Raw genomic sequence first — 12095 nt, 5'->3', positions numbered from 1 at the left:
TCAAGGAGAATGTTTTATGAAATCTGAGTCCTAAAAACATATATGCTGGAGAGAGATATTCATAGCTACAAAGAAAGTAAAACAAAAGAAAATGGAATTGCATTTTTCAAGCTACCTGCCATTTTTGTATGATTATTATGTGGCAGGCAATACACTGAGACATTTACATGAGTTGTCTTATGTAACTAACATTCACAATAACTTTTTTTTTAATAGCAGCACTAATGGACAAAGATAGTGGTTTCCCATGCCACAGCTCCTGAAAACCACTGTCTTAGTCCATTAGTGCTGCTATAACAAATACCAGAAAACTGAGCATTTATAAATAATAGAAATTTTATTTCTTACCGTTCTGGAGGCTGGGAAGTTCAAGATCAAGGTACTAGCTTTAGATATCTGATGAGGGCCTTTTTGCTACATCTTTACATGGCAGAAGGGAAGGAAGAACAAAAAAGGGGCTAAACAGTCAGACGCAGTAGCTGATGCCTGTAATCCCAGCACTCTGGAAGGCAAAGGCAGGCAGATCACTTGAGGTCAGGAGCTTGAGACCAGCCTGGCCAACATGGTGAAACCCCATCTCTACTAAAAATATAAAAATTAGCCAGGCGTGGTGGTGGGCACCTGGAATCTCAGCTACTGAGGAGCTTAAGGCAGAAGAATTGCTTGAACACGGGAGGCAGAGGCTGCAGTGAGCCGAGATCAGGCCACTGTACTCCAGTCTGGACAACAGAGCAAGACTCCATCTCAAAAACAAAAAGAAAAGAAAAGAAAACGGGACTAAGCTTGATCCCTTCAACCCTTTTATAAGGCACTAACCCATCTGGGAGGGCAGAGCCCTGATAACTAAACTACTTTCCAAAAGTCCCAAACTCCTTACCACCACAATAAGGATTAAGTTTCAACATGAATTGTGGAGGGAACACATTCAAACCATAGCAACTACTCATCTACATTCTGTCCATATGGATTTGCTTGTTCTTGATATTTTACATAAATCAAATCATACAATATGCAGCCTTCTGTGCCTGTCTTCTTTAACTTACCATAATATTTTCGAAGTTTATCCATGTGGTAGCAGGTCTCAGTACTTAGGTCTAATACAAAATAAAAACAAATAAAAATAGTTAATCAAGAGCCATGTTTAAAAAGGCATGAATTTGATAAAATTGATTCTTTGCTAGGACCATTCCAAACAATAATGGTCAGATAAATCTAAAATTATAGTAGAATGATATATAAAGATATCAGTATTCATTTGAAAGTCCAGTAGCAGATTGATGAATTTTCATAAGAGAAGAACGAAAGTGACTTGATGAAAATATTGGCTTTAGCTTGTTTGTTTGTGGAAACTCCATTCGAACTATCTCATATAGCTCTTGGTAAACTTTAAGCAAGGATTCAGAGAACAGTTGACAAAAGCAAATGTGCCCAGGTCAGACGGCCCTCCTGAGCACTTTAGCAGAAGAATGTCTCACAGCAAAATACATTATCATAGGCATTATTTTACATTGAATTGGGCCCACCCTCCCCCAAATTCATTTGTTGAAGTGCCAGTGTAACTGTATTTGGAAATAGGGTATTTATATAGACAGGCAATTAAGTTTAAATGAGGTAATAAGTGTGGGTTCTAGTCCTTTAGAATTGGTGTCTTTATTAGAAGAGAGATACTAGAGCTTATGTTTGTTTGCTCGTTCTCTTTCTCTCTCTCTTTTAACCACAGAGGAAAGGCCATATGAGAATAGAGTAAGAAGGTGGCTGTCTGCAAACCAAGAAGCGAGCCCTCACCAGGCAACTAATCAGCCAGCATCTTGACCTGGGACTTGTAGCCTCCAGAACTCTGAGAAAAGAAATTTCTGTTCTTTAAACTATATCATCCACAATATTTTTGTTATGGCAGCCCATGCTGATGAATACAGGCACCTCGGTTAGAAGTTGGACTGTTGGAATATTCAGAGACATCAGTCCAATTCCTTCACACACAAATTGTCTGACGAGGAGCTTTTTATTTTTTCAATCACCAAAATCTAACCACAGTCTTTCTCTGGGCTGATAAGGTGCTAAGCTCTATACAGAACAGAAATGCATTTGAGCTGAGCTCAATCACAAAGGCTGCTCTTGGCCTGAGAATGCCTGTGTGTGACCTTCCAGATGCATCTACAGTCCCTTTCACTTCAGCTTACTGCCAAACCAACAATTTTATGTTTTGTATTCTCTTACTTTTCTTTATGGTTTTACCACATGTACATGTATCCCTGAATAAACATTTTAATAGATTTTTTTTAATCTAGATGAATTTATTTTGTTTTATTGTCTCACTCCCCCTGTCAGATACAAGCTCTCAGAGGGCAGAGTTTTTTCCCTGCTTTGTTTGCTGCTATATTCCTGGTGCCTAAAACAACACCTGGCACATAGCAGGTGTTTACACACATTTGCTGAATAAATGAATTAACTGATACAAGTGGGTGGAAGTGGTTTCTGAGGCCCTCCTCTTTTCTCACAGAGGTCCACATAAAGATTTGTGTAAAGTTCGCATCTGTGAGAAAAAATTATCTACGTTACAAAAGCCTAGCTTTTTATGGTATCAGTACTCAAAGATTCATCCTATTAACTGCTCAATTGTACATACGCATCTTTGTTTCTTATTTATTGCTGTGTCATCAAGCTTGAAGCAGACCTGGCTACAGTCAAATCATCAATCCCATAGTGGTAGTACACAGCATTTTACTGCCATGCCTTATTGTGTCAAAGTCCATACATTCTAAAACTTCTATAGCTACATCCTATCCATATTTTTCCTAAGACAGAGTAAGACCGTATTCTTGTACAAATGGCCTTCTGACATTCATGGGTTCATTATCTAATTCCTGGGACATAGTCCTGGGGCCTCCAGTAAGAAACCTCCCAGACTAGCCCCTATAAGCTAACCTAAACAAGAAAGGAGAAAGAAGGCAACAAGCTCATCTGACCATTGGTCTTTCTGACCTGTGAAATGGAAATCCAGATGACAGAGCTGAATTCAGGGGTCCATCTTGGGTCACCTCCCTGTGCTCTCTCTTCCATAGCTCCATGCCTCCCTACTTCCTGCACTCTGCTTAGATCTTCATTCTTGCCCTTGGATTCAGAGTATGAAGCTCCTTCCTCAAATGTCAGCCATACACTCTTCACATAGTTCCACCTCTTCCTTTGCTTTACCCTGGTTGCATCCTTTTGAAGACCAGAGACCACTAAATCCAGTTCACCAGATTATAAAGTCCTACTTAAAGTTGACAAGAAGCATCATTTCCTCAACCTCACAGTGCTTCCAGAGCTGACAGCTGCAGACTTCAGTGAACTTTTGCTCAATATTTCCTCACTCAGAGCTGAGAAATAGTAACTTCTTTATTCAGAAACATTTTTCTGAATAAAGACGCACTGGGAGGTTTAAGGATACATTTTTGGTCTGAGAAGCAGTCTTTTCCTTTTCACAATATTCTTGTTTCCCGCAGATTTCTCATAGCCCAGAATAAAGACACTGGAATTTTTTTGTACATATTGAGAGAATTTCAGAGATGGGGAACATTTATAACACATTCTCTTGAAGTAGATGCGTTCATTTCAACACATCAAATTAATTGCCCCATTGTGAGGAAGGTGGTAGCTTGTTTCATGGGGTTGCCATTGTTACTCATTCCTAAGAGGGCATCTGCACTTAAAAAGGATTTTCTAATTCCTGAGCCACCTCTTTGTTTCCTCATGTCTTGGATGAAGTCACTAAGCTATCTTTATAACTTCATCATCATTTTCCAAGCAACACACTGAGAAGCTATAAACAGAACATCAGGGAAAGCCAAACCCACACAACTTGCAGGAAAATTGGATTAAACATTGGTCTATAATCAAAAGTGATTCTGGTAAAAATTAATTAAAGAGAAATATGTCTGTTGCCTGTGGCTTTATTCTACTGTCCAGAGAATAAATGTTCCAGATAATAGCATTTGACTCCCAAAGTGAAAATGGGATTTATAAATTTTCTTTCCAAAGAAATTACTAGTTACAGACAAGAAGAATCCCCATGTCTTCTGATATACCTATGAAAATAATTTAGGGCAACTTGCAATTTGCACAGGTCCAACATGAGAATTCTCTTCTTAACCAAAGTGATCTCTCATCCTTGCTTGTTTTCCTGGACACCCTTCATCCTCACAAATATTAATAAAAAAATAATTCACCTGACAATACAAGCTCTTCTTTCTTTGAATTCTTTCAATTTTTCTCTGAGTAATTTCAGCCCATCCAATTGGGTCATGAAAATTTGCAGAATATGTTATCTTAGAGGTGGATCAAAACACAAAATGAAAATTTTCTGACCCTTTTCTGACCTATTCCCTGAAAAAAGAAATAGGAGCTGCTTTGCTCCTATTAGCTGTTAGCAAGTCTTTGAACTTTTCCATGTTTCCTTGAATTGTGAAGAGTAGTTGTGCAGCCAGTTGCTTTTACTTTTATTTTATCAATTTATCTATATTGAGTTCTTGGATTTAACTGATGATATTACTTTATCACCTTTTTGTTCCTCTAAGGCTGTATTTTATTAATTTAATGTGATGTAGTTTGTGTTTGACCTATTTTCTGTGGGGATATGTTTTGTATATTTTAAGAGTTTATCTAAAAAATGACAATTAAATGTTGAACAAATTCCTCTATTTCAGTGTAGCTAAATTTACTGGTAGCCAAAGAAAGAGTTGTTAAGAGTTAAGAAGCATATATTTACTTTCTATTGAAAAGTAGAAAAGAGAGAAATGCACTTTGCCCTATTGAAAATATAACTTGGATAATCAAAAATTTCATGAGGACCTTTTGAGTCCAGACAGGAAAATGTGTAAACTATCCAAGGTAGGGAGTGACAGAAAGAGTATGAATTTGAAATTAAGAGCAGCAATGAGAGCTATTAAAACCGGCTGGGCGCGGTGGCTCAAGCCTGTAATCCCAGCACTTTGGGAGGCCGAGGCGGGTGGATCACAAGGTCGAGAGATCGAGACCAACCTGGTCAACATGGTGAAACCCCGTCTCTACTAAAAATACAAAAAATTAGCTGGGCATGGTGGCGCGTGCCTATAATCCCAGCTACTCAGGAGGCTGAGGCAGGAGAATTGCCTGAACCCAGGAGGCGGAGGTTGCAGTGAGCCGAGATCGTGCCATTGCACTCCAGCCTGGGTAACAAGAGCGAAACTCCGTCTCAAAAAAAAAAAAAAAAAAAAAAAAAAAAACACCATTATTTTAAAAGTATATGGTATAAACTTGCAATTAAATATAACATATGGAAAACAAATATAATAAAAACTCATTACTTCCTCATAATTTTACTGCATTTTACTATTATCTGTGTTCTAGTGGTCATTTATAAGCATTGTATCTGGGATAGAATATAACGGTGTGCTGCCTGCTACACATTTCTTCCCAGCTCCATGTGCAGTCCTGTGAGGTTGGCAAGTCAGAGCAGCCATATAAGAGTATTCATACCATGGAATTTGCCACATGGTACAAATCAGGGCATTTTTCTCCAGCCTTCCAGTTGGTTCTAACATTAACCAGCACCCTAGTACCTAACAGAATAAGAATCTTGCTATTTCCAGGTGTAAACAGATTGGAAGGACCTATGCTAGAGAATAATTTCCCTGGATACTTTTTGGTTTTTGCCTCCTAGCACCCTTTCCCTCTTTATCTTATAGGATCATCCCTTTCTCTGTGGAATTCCCTCTTTCTCATTTCATGCAGTTGGGGCAAAGGGTGAGCGTCCACAGACCCCAGCCTTCCCTTGCCTCAGGTGGGCCCATGACTTGAATCCAACCAGCAGTAGTTCTCCATAGCACTGGCCACAGCCCTGGCCACTGGGTCAGGCATGAACATCTAAACCAAACTGGGACAGAGTCCTCCTTAAAATGTCATGAATGAATGCTGGCTGGGATGAGGAGTTGCAAGCACAGGCCTGAGGTTACCACTGGCCATCTCTCTGACACATGATGATACATGAAGGGAAGTAGGACACTAATGACATTACAGCATTTAAAACCTGCTAGAAGTCAGATGTTCTTTAGACTTCCTAGTTACCTGAGCCCATATATTCCCTTTTTCACATGACCAATAAGCATTTTATCTTGGATAACTCTGGTAAATGCTATATAATGTGACATATTCATGTGGGAAGCATTGTTGATTCTTCTTACATTACAGTGACAGAGATGCCTGGAAGGGGGTTGAAATTTGGTTTATATTGTGACCAGATCTATAGACTAACAAGTGCTCTGTAAAAGAGCACTTATTGCATTTATCAACCAGAATTCTGTGTAATTTATAAGATTGCATATAAAAGACTAAACATTGTATTTACTTGGCACTTTGAAGTTTGTGAAAGGTAAGGACAATACATTTATCACTACATCCCCAGGACTTATCTCAGCATCATACGGAATATAGTAAGAAATTGCTCAGGAAATCTTTGTTGATAGAAGAGCTGTCTCCTGAAATCTCTGCATTTGTCTGTACCATGACCATGATTCAGCAGTTTTATGCAATATCCCATGGCTTTCTTTGTGAGAGAAACATATGGATAACACTGTTTGATGTGTGGCAGAGTAAGCAGATTCAATAAATAAAGGCCTTCTAGCTCATCAGTATGCCGTTTGACCTTGAGAACTGAACTCGTTTCTGTGTAAACCAGATCTCCCATTTCTAAGACCCTGGGCTCAAGAGAACCAAGCAAGAGAAATATGCTATCCTGCTTTATAATAAGCTAAAAAAAATTAATCCATTGGCTATTTGCAAAGAAATTTAACAGCTAAAACTGAGCTTTTGAAGTTTTAAAAATATTTTTCTAATATATCTCATATCCACTTACAACATCTGCTTTGTCCTCATTTCAGCTGGTATCTACTGGGAGAATACTTGATTCTCCTATATTTCCATAGGGATGTAGCAGTATTGGGGTGAATACTTTCAGATCTTCTCACTGTCTCTTTATTGATTTTTTATTATTAGAATAAAAACAAATCTGCCTGGGAAAAGAAGAATAACCTGACCATATTGATCATGCTGCCAGGAAAGCCTGAGGCACAGCATCAGAAGCCCAGCAGCATGCTAGCCTCTCTGTTCTGCCACATACTGACTATTGAATAATCACAACTTTCTGTATGGTTGGCTGAGGAAAATGTGTGCTTTGAAGAAACAGCCCTCTTTACATGTGAGGAACAGGGCCTAGATTAAGAAGAAGAAGAAAATAAGAGTCCTCTTGCCAACTAAGCCGAGGTTCAAATATCTAATATTGTTTGTCAGGGGTTGCCAAGTCAACAAGACTCAAACTCTACTGCAAGGTGCATTTTACTTCCTTTTGCTGTGTTCAGTTGATTATTCAACAAAAATATTGTTACTTCTAAGTAATTAGCATCCTAGGTACCAATGTAGGACATTTTGACCAGAAAGTGGCATTTGGATGGCAAAGAACCCCATGGGGAGCTTAGTATTTTGGAGTGCTTCCTGTGGCTGCTGATCTCAGGGGTTTGAGTGGTAACTGGCATGGTACCGCAAGCTTAAATGTTTAAGTATTAATTAGAGTGTTGCCTAGTAACTTAAGGCACAGGGCCCAGGCTGTATTTAGAAAGAAATGGCTTCATTTTTGGATTAATAGGTTTTTCCAGAACCTCAAGTTGAATGAGAAGAAATGTTCTTGAGTGTAGAGAAATTCACTTCTGTATCTGAGAGAGGGTCTTTCCAGAAGTTTACACTAGAGTGATGGCTTTACTTCTTTAGGGTCTAGAAAAGGGAATCCTCACACACCCTGAGTGATCACTCCTGCTTGCAGAGCATGGATAAGGCAACCAGACCTGTGCTGTCCAGCACCCCGAACCAAGCCAACAACACCTCCAGCAAAACAGTGTTCACAGTCTCCAGCAGAGGACTCCAATTCCCCCCAGCTGCCTTGCCTCTGCCACTGTGGTGAATGGCCGAAGGGAGGCAGGCACCCTTGCATCTGCTAACACTCTGTTGCAGCAGTCACATTTTGATACCCCCAGTGCAGTAGACTCTATACCTTGAGAATCCAGAGAACAAAACTGGGGACCAAGAGAAGTCACCCAGAGTTAAACCACACAGTCCAGGAGTTGGGATTTGAGTGTTGGCCCCCTAAAATTTCCCAGAAATGAAGCCAGTTGGCCGAATCTACCTTATACTACAATCAAACCCTCAAAGTTATCAAATAGGATAAAAGAAAAAAAATTCCAAAAATCAGCAACCTCAAAGATTGAATATAGATAAGCCCACAAAAAATAAGAAAGACTCAGTGAAATAATGCTGAAAAAAGCCAGAATGCCTTCTTTCCTCCAAATGACCACACCACATCTCCTGCAAGGGTTTGGAAACAGTATGAGGCAAAGGTGGCTGAAATGACAGAAGTAGAAATCAGAATTTGGATAGGAACAAAGTTCACTGAGCTATAGAAGTATGTTGTAACCCAATGCAAGGAAGCTAAAAATCACAATAAAACATTGCAGGAGCTGACAGACAAAATAATCAGTACAGACTAGATTGCAACCAACCTGATAGAGCTGAAAAACACACTATAAGAATTTATAATGCAGTCACAAGTATTAATAGCGGAATAGACCAAGCAGATGAAAGAATCTCAGAGCTTGAAGACTGACTTTATGAAATAAGAATGGCAGGCAAAAATAGATTAAAAAGAATTAAAGGAATGAACAAAACCTCTGAGAAATATGTGATTATGTAAAGAGACTGAATCTATGACTGATTGGTGTACCTGAAACAGATGGGGAGAATGGAATCAACTTGGAAAACATATTTCAGGATATCAGCTATGAGAACTTCCCCAACCTAGCTAGAGAGACCAACATTCAAATTCAGGGAATGGAGACAACCCCAGTCAGAAACTCCACAATTAGATCATTGTCCAACACATAATCATCAGATACTCCAAATTTAAAATAAAAAAAAAAACATTATTAAAGGCAGCTATAGAGGAAGATTAGGCCACCTACAGAGGGAATACCATCAGACTAACAGCACACCAGACCTCTCAGCTGAAATCCTACAAGCCAGACAAGATTATAGATCAATCTTCAACATGCTTAAAGAAAAGAAATTCCAACCCAGAATTTCACATCCAGCCAAACTAACCTTCAGGTAAGCAAATGCTGATGGAATTTACCACTGGACCTACCTTACGAGAGCTCCTGAAGGAAGCGCTAAATATAGAAAGGGAAGATCATTACCAGTCCCTACAAAAACACACTGAAGTATAGGGACCAGTGACACTATAAAGCAACAACATAAACAAGTCTGCAAAATAACCAGCTAACATCATGATAATAGGATCAAGTCCATACCTATCAATACTAACCTTAAATGTAAGTGAGCTAAATGTTCCAATGAGAAAATGCAGAGTGACAAGCTGGATAAAGAACCAAGAAACGTTATTATCCTGTTTTCAAGAGACTCATCTCACATGTAATGACACACATAGGCTCAAAATAAAGGGAAGGAGAAAAATCTACCAAGCAAATGGAAAGCAGAAAAAAATCAGGGGTTGTAATCCTAGTTTTTAACAAAACAGACTTTAAAGCAACAAAGATCAAAAAAGACAAAGAAAGGTATTACATAATGGTAAAGGGATCAATTCAATAAGAAAATATAACTATCATAAATATGTATGCACCCAACACAGGAGCACACAGATTTATCAAGCAACTTCTTACAGACCTTCAAAGAGACTTAGACTCCCACACAGTAATAGAAGACTTTACCACCCCATTGACAATATTAGGCAAATCATCAAGACAGAAAATTAACAAATATATGCAGGACCTGAACTCAGCACTGGATCAAATGGACCTGACAGATACCTACAGAATTCTTCACCCCCAACCCAAAAAAGACTATACATTCTTATTGCCACACTGCACATACTCTAAAATTAATCATATAATCAGAAGTAAAACACTCCTCAGCAAATGCATAAGAAGTGAAATCATAACAAAGAATCTCTCAGACCACAGCATAATAAAATTAGAAATCAAGACTAATAAATTTACTCATAACAATATAGTTAAATGGAAATTGAATAACCTGCTCCTAAATGACTTTGGAGTAAATAATGAAATTAAGGCAGAAATCAATAAGTTATTTCAAACTAATGAGGACAAAGATACAACATAGCAGAATCTCTGGAACACAGATAAGGCAGTGTTAAGAGGGACATTTATAGCACCAAATGCCCACATCAAAAAGTTAGAAAAATCTCAAGTTAACAACCTAACATCACAACTAAAACAAATCCCAAAGATAGCAGAAGATAAGAAATAACCAAAATCAGAGCTGAGAGCTGAACTGAAGGATACTAAGACAACAAAACCCATTCAAAAGATCAATAAATACAAGATCTGTTTGTAAATATTATTTTTATAAGTCTAAGATTTCTCCACTAATCCTCATATTTCCATGGATAAAAGAGAACTTCTGACCAAGTCTATGAAAAGGAAAACCAAGGAAGTCTCCTCAGGGGAAATACTTGCAGTCTGTCTTTCTGATCACTTACTTACTCCCTCTCTTGGGAGAAGTACCTAATCCAGTTGGTCTATCACACCAATAGATGTCACAAAAACAAGATGCCATTTATTGACTCTCCTTTAGCCTCTTGATCTACTTGTGACCAGGCATGGCAGGTGTCTGTACTTCTAGACCCCATGCAGTAGACCCCTTAGTTGGGTCTTCTCTTCTCCCACAGATGAGCCAAGCCATTCTATGGTTGCACAGCTATGTCTGAGGCATAATAAACCTGGCTCTCCTCTCTGTTGGTCCAATTGTCGTTAATTTAGGGGAAAGCACTGGTAACTCCATTCACATTGGCCTAAGGTCCAAGCTTCATTCTTGAATCCATCTTTATCATTGTTTCAGTACTCATTTGACTCATTCCTGTGTTTATATTCTATCAGTGAGAACTCTAAAGTCTCCACCAGCATTAAAATCTGGGACTCTGACATAAGGTCATAAGGTCCAGGAAAAGAAGTCTTCAAGTATTGGGGATCCCTCATAATCATGTGGTCACAGCATTATAATACCAAATGATCCATCTGGAAACAATTGAGACTTAATAACAGGATTTAGCCCTAATCAATTATTGGGGGCCAGGGTCCTAAGATTCATAACTCCCTTCCTCTAAGAATCTGGCCAAAGTATGCGCTTGAATATTGTAAGCCAAATAGAAAACAAGTATCATTTTTTTCCCACATCTGTGAAAGTTCTCTACAAATTCCAAAGGCAGGGCTCTAACAAAAACTAGATTGGAACACAACACATCAGTCAGGGCCTGACTGGGTCTCCGAGTACCACACTGAATCCAGTTATTAAAATCTTCACACTTTCAGTACTGCTTGAAGAGATTGGAGTGCATTTGAAGAGCAGATTTTGAATCCTCTTACCCCAACTGCTGCAGGAAGAAATATTGTCTGCCCTGGACATTGGTCCCATGTTGGTGTGATTTGAGGACAGAAAGCAGAGGAGCAATCCCTATCCCTGGATCCAGAAGTGAAGGAATAGTAAAAGGAAATAAATTTGTGGAGCTCAAATTTTGCTTCTGGGGTGCAGGTACTGTCACCAGCAGACTTGGTTCAAACGTAGTAGTGTCAAATTCTGGCTATATTATCTTCTCCTCCATAGGGAGGAGGAGAATAAGAGGACAGAAAGAAGCAAAATCTGCAATCCTTGCCCTTCCCCTGGTGAGAAAGGGGGACAAATACCTTCCAATGTAGAACAAGGCACCTGAGAAGAGTCTTAATAAAGAATAGTATTTGTATTTGAAAGAATGGAACTGGAAAAGACAGGTTTCAAGTGCTTAATTAACATAGGAAGACAGAGTAGTCAAGAGCACAGAGGCAGTAGTGGCCACGGCAAAAGCATGAAGAGATTAGGGCAGCAAATCCAGGCAGGTTCGGGTCCTGCCTAGTTAGCTGCACTTTACCAGAGCTCCCATCTCAGGAGGGAAATGGGTGACAGGAAGCAAAGCCTGACCTGTGATGCAAAGAGTGAAAATGTGGAGGTCATTAGGAATTGGA

The 12095-nt window shown here is 39.0% G+C and overlaps 1 protein-coding gene across 1 annotated transcript in view; it reads right to left on the bottom strand.

Moving 5' to 3' along the window:
- Positions 1-306: 306 nt before the first annotated feature.
- CEP85L (centrosomal protein 85L) overlaps positions 307-12095 on the bottom strand; it is a 233902-nt gene continuing 222113 nt past the window's right edge. Inside the window, exon 15 of the transcript XR_012517197.1 lies at positions 307-1094. The gene's annotated coding sequence lies outside the window, so the exon portion shown is untranslated. The remainder of the gene's footprint in view (positions 1095-12095) is intronic.

The sequence above is a fragment of the Saimiri boliviensis genome, chromosome 4 (genome assembly GCF_048565385.1).
Source record: "Saimiri boliviensis isolate mSaiBol1 chromosome 4, mSaiBol1.pri, whole genome shotgun sequence".
NCBI lineage: Eukaryota > Metazoa > Chordata > Mammalia > Primates > Cebidae > Saimiri > Saimiri boliviensis.
The sequence above is the reverse complement of the archived record's forward strand: the minus strand, read 5'-3'. Positions and strand labels throughout refer to the sequence as shown.